Source organism: Mustela nivalis, assembly GCF_964662115.1.
Source record: "Mustela nivalis genome assembly, chromosome: 16".
Lineage (NCBI taxonomy): Eukaryota > Metazoa > Chordata > Mammalia > Carnivora > Mustelidae > Mustela > Mustela nivalis.
The window spans coordinates 62808742-62822505 of record NC_139035.1 but is presented as its reverse complement, the minus strand read 5'-3'; the positions used below and the strand labels follow the sequence as shown (position 1 = coordinate 62822505).

The 13764-nt window shown below is 49.5% G+C and overlaps 1 protein-coding gene across 4 annotated transcripts in view; it reads left to right on the top strand.

The window, feature by feature from the left end:
- The window catches only part of LOC309850364 (carboxyl-terminal PDZ ligand of neuronal nitric oxide synthase protein-like), a 264278-nt gene that overhangs the window by 135823 nt on the left and 114691 nt on the right, over positions 1-13764 (top strand). The gene's annotated exons all lie outside the window — the stretch shown is intronic.

Here is a 13764-nt window from a genome sequence, read left to right as displayed (position 1 = left end):
GTGCCTGTAATTGTTTCCATAAATACTTTCTTTATGAATCATCGAAGTTCAGCTGTTTTAATAGTCCTAGTTCAGTGGCATGTAGGAAATTATTAAAATTTCAGAGCTTTGCAGTTCAGAGTACGGCTGCCTCTGTTGGCACATTAGCCCGTTTGCAGGAGGAAACCTGAGAGGAGTCCAGGTAAACATTTCAATACCTTACACGGTTATATAACACATATAAAATTTATTTCTGAACCCCAAAGGCACCTTTCCCTTGTGCCTGGGTGCTCTGGAGGGTATCTTTTTTTTTTTTTTTTTTTTTTTTTAAACTGGAGAGTTAGTCTGTGAAAGGTAGTCTCCAGTTCATGTTCAGGAAGTTTATGTAAATAATGATTTTTAATTTGTACTCACTGGTACTTTGCATCTGCACGTTTAAAGAATGTAGAGTCACTACCTTGTAATGAGCAAAGTGTGCAGTCCTAACGCCTCTCGTTCCAGATCTCGGAGTGTTTCTGGTGGAAAGCGAGGGAGGAGGCGAGAGGCAGACCTTTCTCGGTCCGTGTTAGGCAGTTTTGAGGTTTGGGATGTGGCAGCTCAGGAACCCACTCGGGAAGTCAGGTGAGGATGGATTCCTGACACCATTTGTTCATTCATGTGTTTCTTGCCTGCCTCTCTGTTCAAGGCACTGTTGTTTGTTTTCGCATCGACTGTATTTCTGGCAGTTTCTTCCTGCCTCTGACATTTACAAATTCTTTCTCCTCTGGTGGAGACTTGGCTTTATAAGAACAATGAACTTTGTTAGTAGAGGAAACACGCCAGTGGCAACTTAAGGCTTTATTTGTTTTTTTAGGGCGGTCGAACTTTTTAGGTACGGGGTCTTGGAACCGGAACCCTGGGAGCCCAGAGAAAGGTCAAACAGAGGAATACGAGTTGCGTTGGAGGCAGGTAGCTGCGGCGCTAAGAGGGGGACGCTTCGGATAGAAAGCTTTGCCTTAACAAAAACTAAAAACAAAACATGAAGACTGTATTAAATAAGAAGACAGAAGCGATGCTGTGGACCCATCCCCCGAGTCTGACTTCATCCAGAGAAACTTTGGCAGAAGGTCAGAGAGAAGTTAGGGAGGGAGTCTAGGCTCTTTGTTGCCCCAGGAATCCTCCCCCCGGTTTTGGCTAAGACCAGTGGTCTTCACAGGATGGAACCACACAGGTCCAGAGTGACCTTCTCAGAGGGAGGCCAGGGGCTTGGGGGTCATGAATAAAATGGAGGGGGGGAGGGTCCTGGGAAGACTTAAATGGGGAGAGATGAGCATCTAAAAAAGAAGCATCGCAGGAAATATAAGGTTCTAAGAGAATCGGAAATGATTCTCTTCCCGGCGATAGACCCGAGACCCAAAAGCCAGGCACAGGATGCCTGCCGCCCCGCCAGGACCCCACATGCTTCTCCCCGAAGCCAAACCATTCATCCTGGTCCCTGCCGCCCCGCCAGGACCCCACATGCTTCTCCCCGAAGCCAAACCATTCATCCTGGTCCCTCTGGAGCCTGCGACAATAAAGATCAGCACAAGCTTCAATGTTTTCTAAACAAGGTCGTAGGGTTAGGAGGTCACTCCCCCATTTCTTACGCATTCGTTTTTATTTTATTCAACGATCTCCCCTTTCCCGAAGGCCTGGACTGTTGTCACAACACAAAGCACAACTGGTCATAGGCAGAATATCCCTTCCGGTCTCTCCCTCCTGATCCCTCACCGTGTTCCAGCTCATAGACCAGCGCTGCAGCCGTGCGCCCCCGCCCCCCGCCCTCCGCCCTCCACAGCAGGTGCTCCAGCCCAGCTGTGCCTCTGAGTGCCACTGACCTTCCCCAGCCTTTGAACTGGGTACACCAGCACCTGCAGGGCATCCCTGTTAAGGGAGGTTGTGTAGAGAAGCTGTGTCTGGGGGAGTGCAGTGTATACATGACGATGTGCCTGCTCTTTTCCAAAGAGGATTAAAGGTACGTCAAACAGGTCATCCCAAGTGCCATTTCCCAAGTGTTCACTCTCCAACTAATCTAGGTTAAGGTCATGCCTTTGCCGACTCGAGCTGTCTTACCTGCCTGAAAGGGGCGAGGATTGTGACTTCCCGTGTTCTTGGCCTTCCACTGGCACAGTCCTGAGATCACGCGGGGTGCTCCTTGGGATGGAAGTCCAGGAGTCACCCTGCCTTTAGCTAGAGCCCACTAGCAGCTCAAGTTGTTTTTCTTTTCATAAAATGAAAGTAAGCAAATTAGGCTGATTTGTTTAGAAACCAGGAATGTTGTAAGAATGTTTTTGCTTGTGTCCTACGTTCACTGAAGAGACGTTTTACTGGGTCCTGCGGCTTCAGCGGGGAGGGGAGCGGACCCAGGCCTTGGGCTCTTGGGTGGGGGTCCCACCCAGCACGGCCGCAGGGGGGCGCACTCGTGGACTGTGACAGGTGCACCGGAGACAGAGTACCAGGTGTGATGGGAACCCGGCAGACCACCCTGATGTTCGTTTGGGGGCATCGGGAAGGCTTTTCTGTGGCAGTTTGGTGGAAGCCGTTCCGAACTTTTCTGAGCCATTTACTGTCTTCTGCAGGCTGATTCAGCTCCCTTTCCCTCCTTCGGGCTGTGTGTCTTCCCTGAGCTCTGCTAGTTAGGGAGCGAGTGATAAATACGCCCATTAGCGCTTTGTGTCTTTCTAAGCTGGTGCTGCCCTCGGGGAGCTCTTAAATCCTCCCCTCTTTAGTAGCCTTCCACGACAGGCCTGGATTCTGTCCTTCACTCTTCCTCCAGGAGGCTCCTAGCTTTTCCTCCCCAAAGGGCCAATTTGTCTGGGGGATGTGGGCAGGGGGAGAACAAATTGGTCTCATTGTACCATTCATTTCCCTTTGCCTTGCAAGCTGAAGAAAAGCATCCTGGACAATATATTAATGATTGCAGAAAATATGTTTAAAATAAGCTAAAAATAAAATTCTCACCCTGAATTAAAACATTATCATTTAACATTTATTGACTATATGCTCCCAGTCTTTCTCCCCCCTCGCCCAATGCATTTGTCATTGAATGATCTATTTCTATATGTTAAAAAAATTATAACCTTTTTTAAAGAATATAAGCTTTTTAATAGTTAAGAGGTCCATATTAACATCTTTGTAGACTTCTTGTGACTATAGGAAACACATTCAAAATAATCTCTCCTCTGTTCCCAGCACAAACTGTTCTGCTCTTTCCTCTAGAAATGTTTTGAAACAAAATTAGGGGCACTTGGGCGGCTCAGTCAGTAAGTGTCTGCCTTCGGCTCAGGTCATGATCCAGGGTCCTGGGATCGAGCCCCACGTTGGGCTCCCTGCTCAGCAGGAAGTCTGCTTCTCCCTCTCCCTCCCTGCCTCTTCCTTCTCATGAGCTCTTTCTCTACAATAACATCTTTTAAAAAATTGAATTTTTTGGACCAGGAATAGAAGGTAGGGGGAAGTGCTGTTCCAGACTTCAAAACCTGCCCCAGTGAAGTGTGTCCATGCACTTTGCACGTGGCCCGCGGGCAGGACCAGATTCCTTCGCCAGGACTCAGGAGACGGTCATTTACGGCGGCTCTCAGGGATGGGCCCCGCGGCCGGACAGCACCACGGATCTGCTGGGTATCCTGTGCTTCCTAACAGATCCTAACAGCCCGCCGTCCAGCCTTGCTCAGAGTCGTGTATCCGACTGGGCACGGCCCAGCCATGGTGTCAGCCGTCGGGGAGGGGCAGCGAAGGAGGGAAAACTCCTAGGCGAGATGAGTTCGCAAACAGACCTCTGGAGCCCGGAGCCCGCTAGGAAAGCCGTTGTCCATGGGAGGCAGGCAGTGGACGAGCAGCCCTCCTCACGTGAGCAGACAGGACCAGCGGAGCGCTCTGAAAAGGTCTTAAAATGTGTGCATGAGAGACGCAGGAGGAGGAGGAGCAGTAAGATGAAAACAGTTGATTGCACAAGAATGTTAAAGAAGATTCACGTGGGAATGTCTGCAGTGGAAACACAGGGTTTATGGCCAGGGCGGGGGACGAAGACCCGGTGTCCGCTGCAGGCCGGTGTAGCTGAGAAGCCTGCTTTTGCAGCCAGAAGTGAGGCAGCAGAGGACCCTGAAGAGAGCAAAGCATAGGGGTTGGGCTGAGAAGCTGACCCACAGCAAGCTCTTTCTTTCTGGGGTTTTCTCCTGATTTTGACAGAGAGGTTTGTCTCCTACCCATCCTTCCACGGTGGCGGCGGGAGGAGACTAGAAAAGCATACACATGCCTATCGTGTGCGTGAATGTGAGTGATGCGGGGTCTGTGTGCGGGCTGCTGAGGCTGCGTGTCCTGGGGAGAAGGGAAAGACCGAGAGGTGAGCCTGACGTTCCGTGCCGCGTGCCCCTCACTTTTTTTTGGCGGGCTTGTAAGCAGCAGCAATGCGGCTAAACAGGTACACAGAGCTTTCAATGATCTTGCAGAACTGGAGAGATAAACTGTGGGTCTAGGGCTCACCCAAAAGGGGAGGGGTCCTGGAAAACACCCTCCTCCCCCACAACCACGCTTTCAGCTCGGAGACCCGACAGGTTGTATGTTGGGAGAGAGGACACGGGGGAATAGACTAGCCCTCCCCACGTCCACACGTAGCTTACGATCAGCGGGGTCGAATCAAGGTGGTGCTGCTCCTCTCCACTTGCTTGCGAAAGGCACGTAATTCCTCTCTGGAGGAAGAGAAGGTTTTTCAGAGCCTCACCGCACTCATGAGCGTTTCACAGACAATGTATTACAGTCAGTGAAACATGACCGATGTTTGAGTGTCAAATCAAAGGAAACACAAGAGGGAAAACAAAAGGAGTAGACCCGTGCAGGAGCTCCTGGTGTTGGAGTTACCACACGGGGGCTTTAACCGGTGGTGATCAGTAAGTCTAAGGGGCCAGAGAAGATGGGGCACTTGGGCAGAGAACTGGAGTTGATTAAAATGTATTGCTAGGAATCTGAGAACTAAGATTTCCATGGAGCAGGTACCATCTTAATCCTTTATTTATGTAAAAGATTTATTTTAGAGAGTGAGGGGGAGGGCAGAGACAGGGAGAGAGCATGCATCCCAAGTGAACTCTGCGCAGAGCGTAGAGCCTGACGCGGGGCTCGATCTCTTGCCCCCGAGCTCATGACCTGAGCTGAAATCAAGAGTCGGACACTTACCTGACTCAGGTTACCCAGGCGCCCCATCTTGTTCTTTTATTAAAGATAGGAGTTGGGGTGAAGTTGGGGTCTGGGGCTGATGCTGATGGCTTCGAATGTCCCCAGAAATGTCCCTGGGATGTGTAGCTTGCCTGTGGCTTTGGGAGGAGAGGGGAGGCAGAGGTCAGTGTGAGAGGAGGAGCCAGGCCTGTGCGGACACAACATCCAGAGCTGTTGATGGAGAGCAGAACCTTCGGTTAGTAAGAGGCTGGCTGGGTGCCTGGGGTGAGGAGAGGACGGGTCCAAAAAGGTTTTTTTGTTTTCTTTATATATTTTCCTGGGGCCAGGTAGGGCTGGCTCCAGGCCAGCTCACTCCGTTTTCGGCTCATCCCAAACGGATGAGCAGCTGCTTTTTATTCTTGTAACTTTTACTTTTTTCTTGTTTTATAATAATTTGTAACATCCGCTATTTTTATTGGCTAGGCTGGGGTAGGGGCTAGAAGCTAGCTAGCGTGTGTTTGCTCTGCCTGTTTTCTCTTCTCTGCGTGTCACCTCTCCCTCTCTTCAGCGGTCACCTGGTCACCCGCCACCCAACAGCAGCTGCTGTGATGATGGCAGGGTGCGGTCGTGTCGTGGGTAACAGTTCTGCCTTCAGGGAATGGACCACGGGGAAGGATGGAAGACGGTGTTGGAGAAAAAGACCAGTGGGGAATGGAGGGTGTGGGGCACGTGTTCCAAGCCTCGCTGACACTCTGTTTCTGACTTGCATATCCGGGACTTCCCTATCCACAGGGTCTGGGCAGGAGACGGAAACCAGACCGGGCATTTTACCAGGGAAAATGGAATATAAAAACAATAATTATTATTATTTTAAAGATTATTATTTACTTGACAGAGAGAGACATGGAGAGAGGAAACACAAGCAGGGGGAGTGGGAGAGGCAGAAGCAGGCTCTCCGCCCAGCAGGGAACCCAATGCGAGGCTGATCCCAGGAACCTGGGATCGTGACCTGGGCTGCAGACGCTTAACGACTGAGTCACCCAGGTGCCCTGAATATAAAGAATTATTAACTAGGAAACGAGAACCAATTGCAAGAGTGGTAAAGAGAATTTTAGAGAATATAAGTGCAACTTCTAGCTCTAGGACGAAGAGAGGTTAAAGTAGGAGACAGAGTCTCCCAACGTTGAGATTTCTGTCTCTTGAGAGAGAGTGCATCTGGGGCTCACTGGCGGGTGGAGAAGTCACGGGGGGCCCCAGGAAGACTCAGTGAGGGGAGGATGTGTGCCACAGGAGTCTCCCACTTTCCAGGGGCCAGGAGGCCTCCTGCTGAGCCATGCAAGCAAGAGCAAAAGCTCGAACCTCTTATTACCGCAGTGTCCTTCCAGCACCCTCTGCTGACAAGACCTCACGTGGTGCCAGCCGGCAAAGGAGAAATGTTTACAACAGCTCAGTCCAATAGAGATAGAATGCAAGTCACATATGTGAATTAAAATTTTCTAGGAGCCACATAAGAGAAACCAAAAGAACCAGGTTACATTTGTTTGGGGAATGTGATCTGTTTACGCCGATGTGTCTAAAATGTTATTTCAGTATATAATCAGTATAAGATCAGTATAATCAGTATGAGATATTTCATGCATGTTGTGCTAAGTCTTCAAAGGCCAGTGTTGTGCTCTACCCAGAGCACGTCTCTTGTTCACCCTGGCCATATTTCAAACGCTGAACACTGTGGTTCGTGGCTACCATTCTGGATAGCACAGTTGGATCCGAAAGCTGGTCATAGCATCATGGATATGCAGCTGAGATACCAAAAATTGATAACTGGCTCATAATTATAATAATTATGTGTCCGCATAATGGAATATTGATGTTCTAAAATTTTACAAGAATCTTGGTGGGGGACCTTTATTATGCTAAGTCAAATAGCCTGTAGAATTGTGTATAAATAGAATGCCAATTTTGTAACAACAACCAAACTCCAAACAGAAACTTATGTATTAAAAAAAGATAGGGAAACTCAAATATTAACAGTGGTTATCTGCGGCAAGTGATACCGGGCTGTTTGGCTTCTTCTTCCTACATTTACCTATTTTCTCTTTATTTTTTTAATTTCAATTCAATTAGCCAACATACGGTACATCATTAGTTTCAGATCAGATTCTCTTTAATGAGCACAGAGTTCACTAGAAATCCATGCTCTTGTGGCTCAGAGGCTTATGGGGACCCAGGACCTTGGGCTTCATTTGATCACTGTTGAAATGGGATGGACTCCAACGAGGGTGTGAACCCAGCTTTGTAAGGTGCAAGACTTACCCTCTTCTCAGTTTGAAGAGTCATGACCAGGAGTCCTGAAGGTGGCAAAAACCCTGATCTCCAAATTTCTGAATAGGAGAAGGTAGTTTATGTTGCTTCTGTTAAAAGCTGCTTGGTAATGGCCGTCGTTGGCATGCTTGTCCTTGTTCATTTCCTTTCTTTCTCTTGGGGATCAGGGAATTAAAAGGCCGTTATTGGAACTGATTTATTTTGCCTCTTCTGTAGAAAGCATTTCATCCCCTCTGCTGTGTCATAAAAAGTAGAAGTTCTTTTTTCTTCTCCTCAGGGAAGCCGAAGATGGGGAATGTTGTGATCTTTTGTGTTGTATGTGTGGGGTCCATGGACACAGCTGCAGGACCATTTCGGGGAATTGGACATTTTGCAGGGCTCTCTTGTGTCCTGCGTCTGTTAGCCTGCCTCGGCTTTATGCTGGTCTGGCTTCGAAAGGGCGAAGGTCCATGAGACCAACTTGGAATCTGACTGTATAAATTTTAAAGAAGCAAATGCTTTTAAACTTTATTACGAACCAGATACAGTTGTTAAATATTCGTCACGACTACCTTCCTCTCATCTTTGTGATAATCCTATGATGTGTGGGCACGGCTGCTTCATTATCACAAAGGGAAACAAATGCTTAGAGGTTAGGGAACTTGGTCTAGGTCACTTTAAGTAGTAAGAGGAGGCAGCAGAATTATATTTACACAGTCTAGCTTCAGAGTCTGGGCACTTATGAATTAAGCCAGTGTAGTGGTTCTCAGATTTGTGCCTTGGAGTCTGCTTTTGTGAGTTTGAGGGTGTCTCTGGAACAGGGCGGGTTTAATGAAGCAAGGATGGGAAGGTACATTGGGCTCTCAGAGTGAAGGCACTGAGTGCCCTATCTTACTCCATAGATGGTGGAAAGTCAGTAGGTTTTGGTCAGGGGAAAGCTGCTGGACACTGTTAGAGCTGTACTCTAGGACTATCTCCCAGTAGACCTTTTTCTCTTATGAAGTCAGTGGGGTCATTTTGGCCTCTGTTCTCCCCAGCTTCTGAACCCCTCCTGAGCAGTCTGTCTGTCCTTCTCTCTGTTCCCGGCAACATGTTATGTCCCTGTCCTTCCCAGTTTATACCTTCCTGTAAGATGTTGCTGCCCTGCTCTCTGTGATCCCAGTCCTACTGGAAAGAGCTATGTCACGGGAGGAGTGGCTGCTGCTAGAAGTCTCGAGCCCGTTCCAGAAAGTGCATGTGTCCCCAGTGTTCTGTAGAAGAACCCCCACCCCCCCACCCCCCAACACACACCACCCTCTGTCCTCGGCCAGTTGGAGTGGTACATCTGGATTCATGCAGGAAAACAGGCCATTCCTTCTGGGGTCCCCCAACTGCACCCCAACTCTAGCCCCTTCTGCTGCTTCCAGTGCTGTTCTGGTAGGATGCATGCAGCCTGAGTCTGCTGAGTCTGCCTACCTATCCTCATAGATTGGGGCTGTGACTTTTTGGTTTAAATCTGAGAATTCCTTTAGTGAGTCCTTAATACATGGGGAATAGATGCAACGCAGGGGAAAGTTTGTCTTTCGCACATCTTACAACCCTCTGTAGACTTGTCAGTTAGACCCTGGACCCTTGTTTCCGAGAGCTTTCCCATCGTGGAGAGGTTCCCACAGCTTACATGAATTTGCTCCGACTCCTAGTGGTCTCCCTGCAACAGAGCATTTTTCTCCCTGTCTTGGTTGGATGGCATATGTAGCAACCAGCCTTGGCCCTCCTGTGCCTCTGTTTGGTCAGCGTCCCTAACCCAGAGAAGCCTGCCCTGGCCTCCTCCTCCTCCTCCTCCCCGGCCCTCATCCTCGGGCACACCTGTGTGGGTGCCGCTGCCGGGAGCTTGGTCAAGGCTGAACTGTCAAAGGCTTTTGCTGGCTTGTGTTTCAGACTCTTGGAGCGCGGTCAGCAGTGCAGAAGCATGCCCCGTGGGGAGATCAAAGCTTTGGTGGCTGGATGGGTACAGACATTGCTCTGCTTAATTAAAACCAGGCCTGCATGCGTGCCCATGCCTGTGCCCGTTGAAGGCCCAAAGGCGGCCACACAAAGGTGACGGCGGTTAATCCCTGGCATTCTGTCCCTTGGTCTGCCTGGGGCTGGCATTGGGGGAGGGCTAGCCCGCCTCACCCCTTCCCAAGATACCGCACCAGATACATAGGCATACGTGTGGGCTTGTCTTTGGCCTATACCTCTCTCTCATGGGCTGAATGAATCCTAGAGATAGTCTGAGCACTGGAGGGGACATGCAGGTCCTTTGGGCCCGTCTGGTGGAGATCAGAACTGAGGCTGGAAGGATCCTCAGGGTGGGGTGGGGATAGAGCCTGTATAATTCATGTCCTTTCTCCTCGTCCCAGTGTAATGTCAGGAGGCAAATGACGTGTTGTGTAGCTTCTTATTCCAAAGATATTTATCAATCACCTGCTGTTGGCCAAGGTCTTTTGTATTCTGGATTTCATTCCGGACCTGCTCATCTGGCTCCTTTCCATCTTAAGTGCTACAGGACGGTTCAGCCTCGTGATCCCTCTGCTGGTAGCTCTCCCGCTACCCAGGCGGCAGATTTGAATTCCTACCCTGTCGGGCCCTGTGCTACCATTTCCTCAATTACTCAGCCCAAAGGCAGCCATTATACTGCGCCTAATAAATGCCCGAATCTGTGTCCGATGCTTTGCAGAGCTGTCTCACTTAATCGTCTGGGAAGTATTTTTAGGGAACCCATCGCTCACAGTAGGACATTTGTACTGTCCAGCTGAGGGGCTGCGAGCTCGAGCAGTGTGCCCAAGGACACTCGGAAGAAGCTACACGACCGTCTTAACGTGACTCTATCCACCTACCAGGCATAAAAGCACATGCTTCCTCCTGCCTTTGTGTTTGACCCTGCTAACCTCTGAGGAGGTGGGGCAAGTCTGTCTGTCTGGTCTGTCTGGTCTTCCGCTGCCTCTCTCCATACTTCTAGAAAAGAGTATCCAACCTTTCGTTTGTTTCTGGTAGGACATGGCATGGGTCTTATTCTTCATTCTCTTTCCTTTAGATTCTCACTATTTAGAGATGGAGTCTCTCATTGGAAACCCACAACCCCCAGGCCGACCCACCGATTTCAGCGAGACTGGCAGGTTCAAGGCCGCCATTCACCAGCTTGCTCTGACGCAGATCCTGCTGGCTCCCTCACTTATCCCCCTCCCCAGCACTGTCGGGGCAGGCTCCTGTAGCTAAATCACTTTATTTGGGAGTGAAGTGGTATGTATCATCTGGATGGTAACATGTTCATCACCACCTCAGCTTACCCTTGACCCTCAGAGAAGCGCAGTAATCCATGTATGGGCTATTGAATTCATCTTGGTGTCTGGAGAGAGGGCGGTGACTTAAACCAGCTTATTTCCCGCTTACTGCTGAGGCCAGCTCCCACCTTTGCTGGGGAGGATTCTTGACTCTTCCCTTTGTGGTAGGAGCTCCTGAACCAGTCTTTTCAGGAACTTTGGCCTGAAAGCTGCGATCAGTCCCTCAGGAGTAAGACCTCTGTTCTTCTTTGGGTAAATTCTTATTCAAGGCAGAGGGCCACGGATCGTGTTGGTGGATTCCGTTTTCTAATGTTGACTTCAACCTAGTAAACCCCTCTTTAAGCCATTTACCTCTAACATGGGCCATGGGAAGGCAGTGCAGCTGCTGGGACAGGAGAGAGGTCAGGAGGGCGGAAGGCCTTAGGCCAGCCCCTTTCTGTCCCTGTTCCCCTATTTTGCACTGAGATTCACATGAGCATTAAGGCCCACTGGGGACCAATCCCTTTTTCAGTGTGGTGCCTGGTTTGGTGAGGATGCTGGTCAGTTTTGATTTTTAAGTACACAGGATTGTGGATTAGCTCTGTCTGAAATTCCACGGCAATTGTCAGTTGGCCTACAAGAATGAAAAAACGAGACCTAAAGAACTAAAGCATTATAACTAAGTCCTTTATTAAAAGAATGCTCAACTCAAGTGAACACAGACCACCCATTCTAACATGCCATTGGCCAGCCCGCTTAAATTTAGGGAGACTTGGCAGAGAAAGGTTTAGCTTTGTATCTTGCAAAGTGGAAGCAGACACTGCAAATAAAAACTGATACTGTTGCTGTTCCTGGAGCTCTCCCTGAGAAGCCAGGTGTGGCTTTACACATTGGCTGTGGTTGGCGATGGCGTCTACGTAAGGGATTGGAAGGACTTCATCAGAGCAGCCGCTCTCTTCCGTGATCTCCATTTAACTTACTTGCTAGTCTCCATCCCTTTTGCAAAATGCATTAATGGCTACTGTATGCTCTATGCCCATGTTACTTTTGTGTGCACAGTAATTCCCCTCCATTAAGGCTGAGTGCGTAGCAAGAGTCCATTGTGCAAGTTGCTGTTACCTGTTTGCAACAGTAAATTTGCTGTTGTAACTTGAGTAACTTGATCATGACATAAATGGAATGAGTGGGATAGATAGCTAACGTGCATTGAGCACCCCTGGGTGCCAGGCACTCTTCCAAGTGCTTAACACCTAATTGCCTCTAATTGCTGTGTGAATGAAACTAAGTTGAGGGTTTCCAACAAAATTGGTAAAAGTGAGTTGCTACAAAAGAAATTGCTGGTGAACTAGGTGCAAAGACAATGGCAAGAGTTAAAAAGTTGAAAGGAGAGAAGCAGCTGTGGAAGGGGTCTGCCTGCAGCCGTCTTTGTGTCTTACTGTGTGATGTCTTCAAGGTCTTCATCCACTTGGAAGAAAGCAAACTAGAAATCTGTTATTTATGCAAGAAGACTTTGGGCAATTAATCTATGGACCCGTACCTAAAGGACAGATCACCAGTAGGCTCAAAAATATTAGTAAACCTATGTTTATATACTTATTTTAAAATGCTCAAGGTATATCCATTTTTTTTTGTTTTAGTGATTCATGGCTTTAACATCTGGTTTAACTAATGGACCATAATAGTCTTGATAAGAAGTCTTTTGCTATAAAAGTCACCGAAGCCAAAACAGATATGAGCCCCAGATGGCTCTGGTCCGTACACAGGTGCCCACAGGGGCTTGCTCAGGCTCCTCTTTGGAACGAGTCTCCGAAGTAACCGTTGTGGCCCACGGATCGTGTTCTCGTACTACAAGTCCCTTTCCCCACCGTCAGTTAAAGTGGGTCAGATCGGATTTTAACCTGTCAACTGTATCCACAACTTGGTGGACTGCGTCAGCAGAGGTTTTGAAGCTCTGTTTCAAGGGCAATGCAGTTTGGCATAAGAAAACACCGACTGCCCTTTGGTGCCTGTCCCGGAAGGGGTCGACTTGCTGTCCCCGTGGTCAGCTCCTTGGCGGATGAGAAGGGCAAGCACTTGTGCACCCGCATGTGTGTACACCCCGGCTTGGGGTCCGCGAGCCCATGGGCCAGGGGCTGGCCTCTGAGCTTTAAGGACACAAGAAAATACCTGATGTGACCACTGCCCTCCAGCTGGGGTATGTGTCTAGAGGAGCCCCCACGACTGGCTGAGCGAGAAGGGGTGTCAGGAGCCGTTGGAAGGACGAAGACCACAGGAGGGGCTCCTGGAGGGAGAGCCGCGGAGCAGCGTGGTGACCACACAGAGGAATGAGACAACCCAATGACAATAACTTAGGGAATCATCCGCTTTCAGAGAGCTTTTATGTTTCTCTGATGTTATTCTCGGCATAGTTGCAGGGAGCAGAAGGACCCCCTTGACTGCTCACCGACTCTTGGGACCCAGATGAAGAAGGAAAGTGCTTGTGTCTAACGTGAAACCAGGGCTTGGACCAGGCTTCCCGGGGTGTACATGGTTCTGCTCCCAATGCCAGGCTGTGCGGCTTCTCGCACACTTGCTCCCCTCCCTGCAGTGACACGTTGAAACCAGCCCCTTAACTGCCCAGGTACCTTGTCTTATTGCCTTACTGTGTCCTTTTTAAGAAGCTGCAACTATCAGCAGATTACTAAATGTGGGGCCTCACTGACTTCTGGGACTGAATGGTGTGTGCGTGCACGCACGTGTGTGCGTGTGTCCCCTGCCTGCTCACCCGGCAGGTGGCTTGGGATTCCTGTCATCTGGCTCTGGGCGACAGTGGCTGGGCAGCACCCTTAACCGGCACTCTCTGAACCCTTCAGGGAAATCTTAGGTAACACATTCTCTTCACTCCTGGGCAGACTGAGCTGCGCCCTCGGCAGCTCCCTGCTGCTTAATAGGGTGGCGGTTGCAGAGGTCCATAAGCCACCTGGACGGAGGGCCCTTAAAGCAGAGTGCTTGTTCCTGCTGGAGCCTGAACTCCACTGTGTGAGCAAAGGATCTGGAAGCT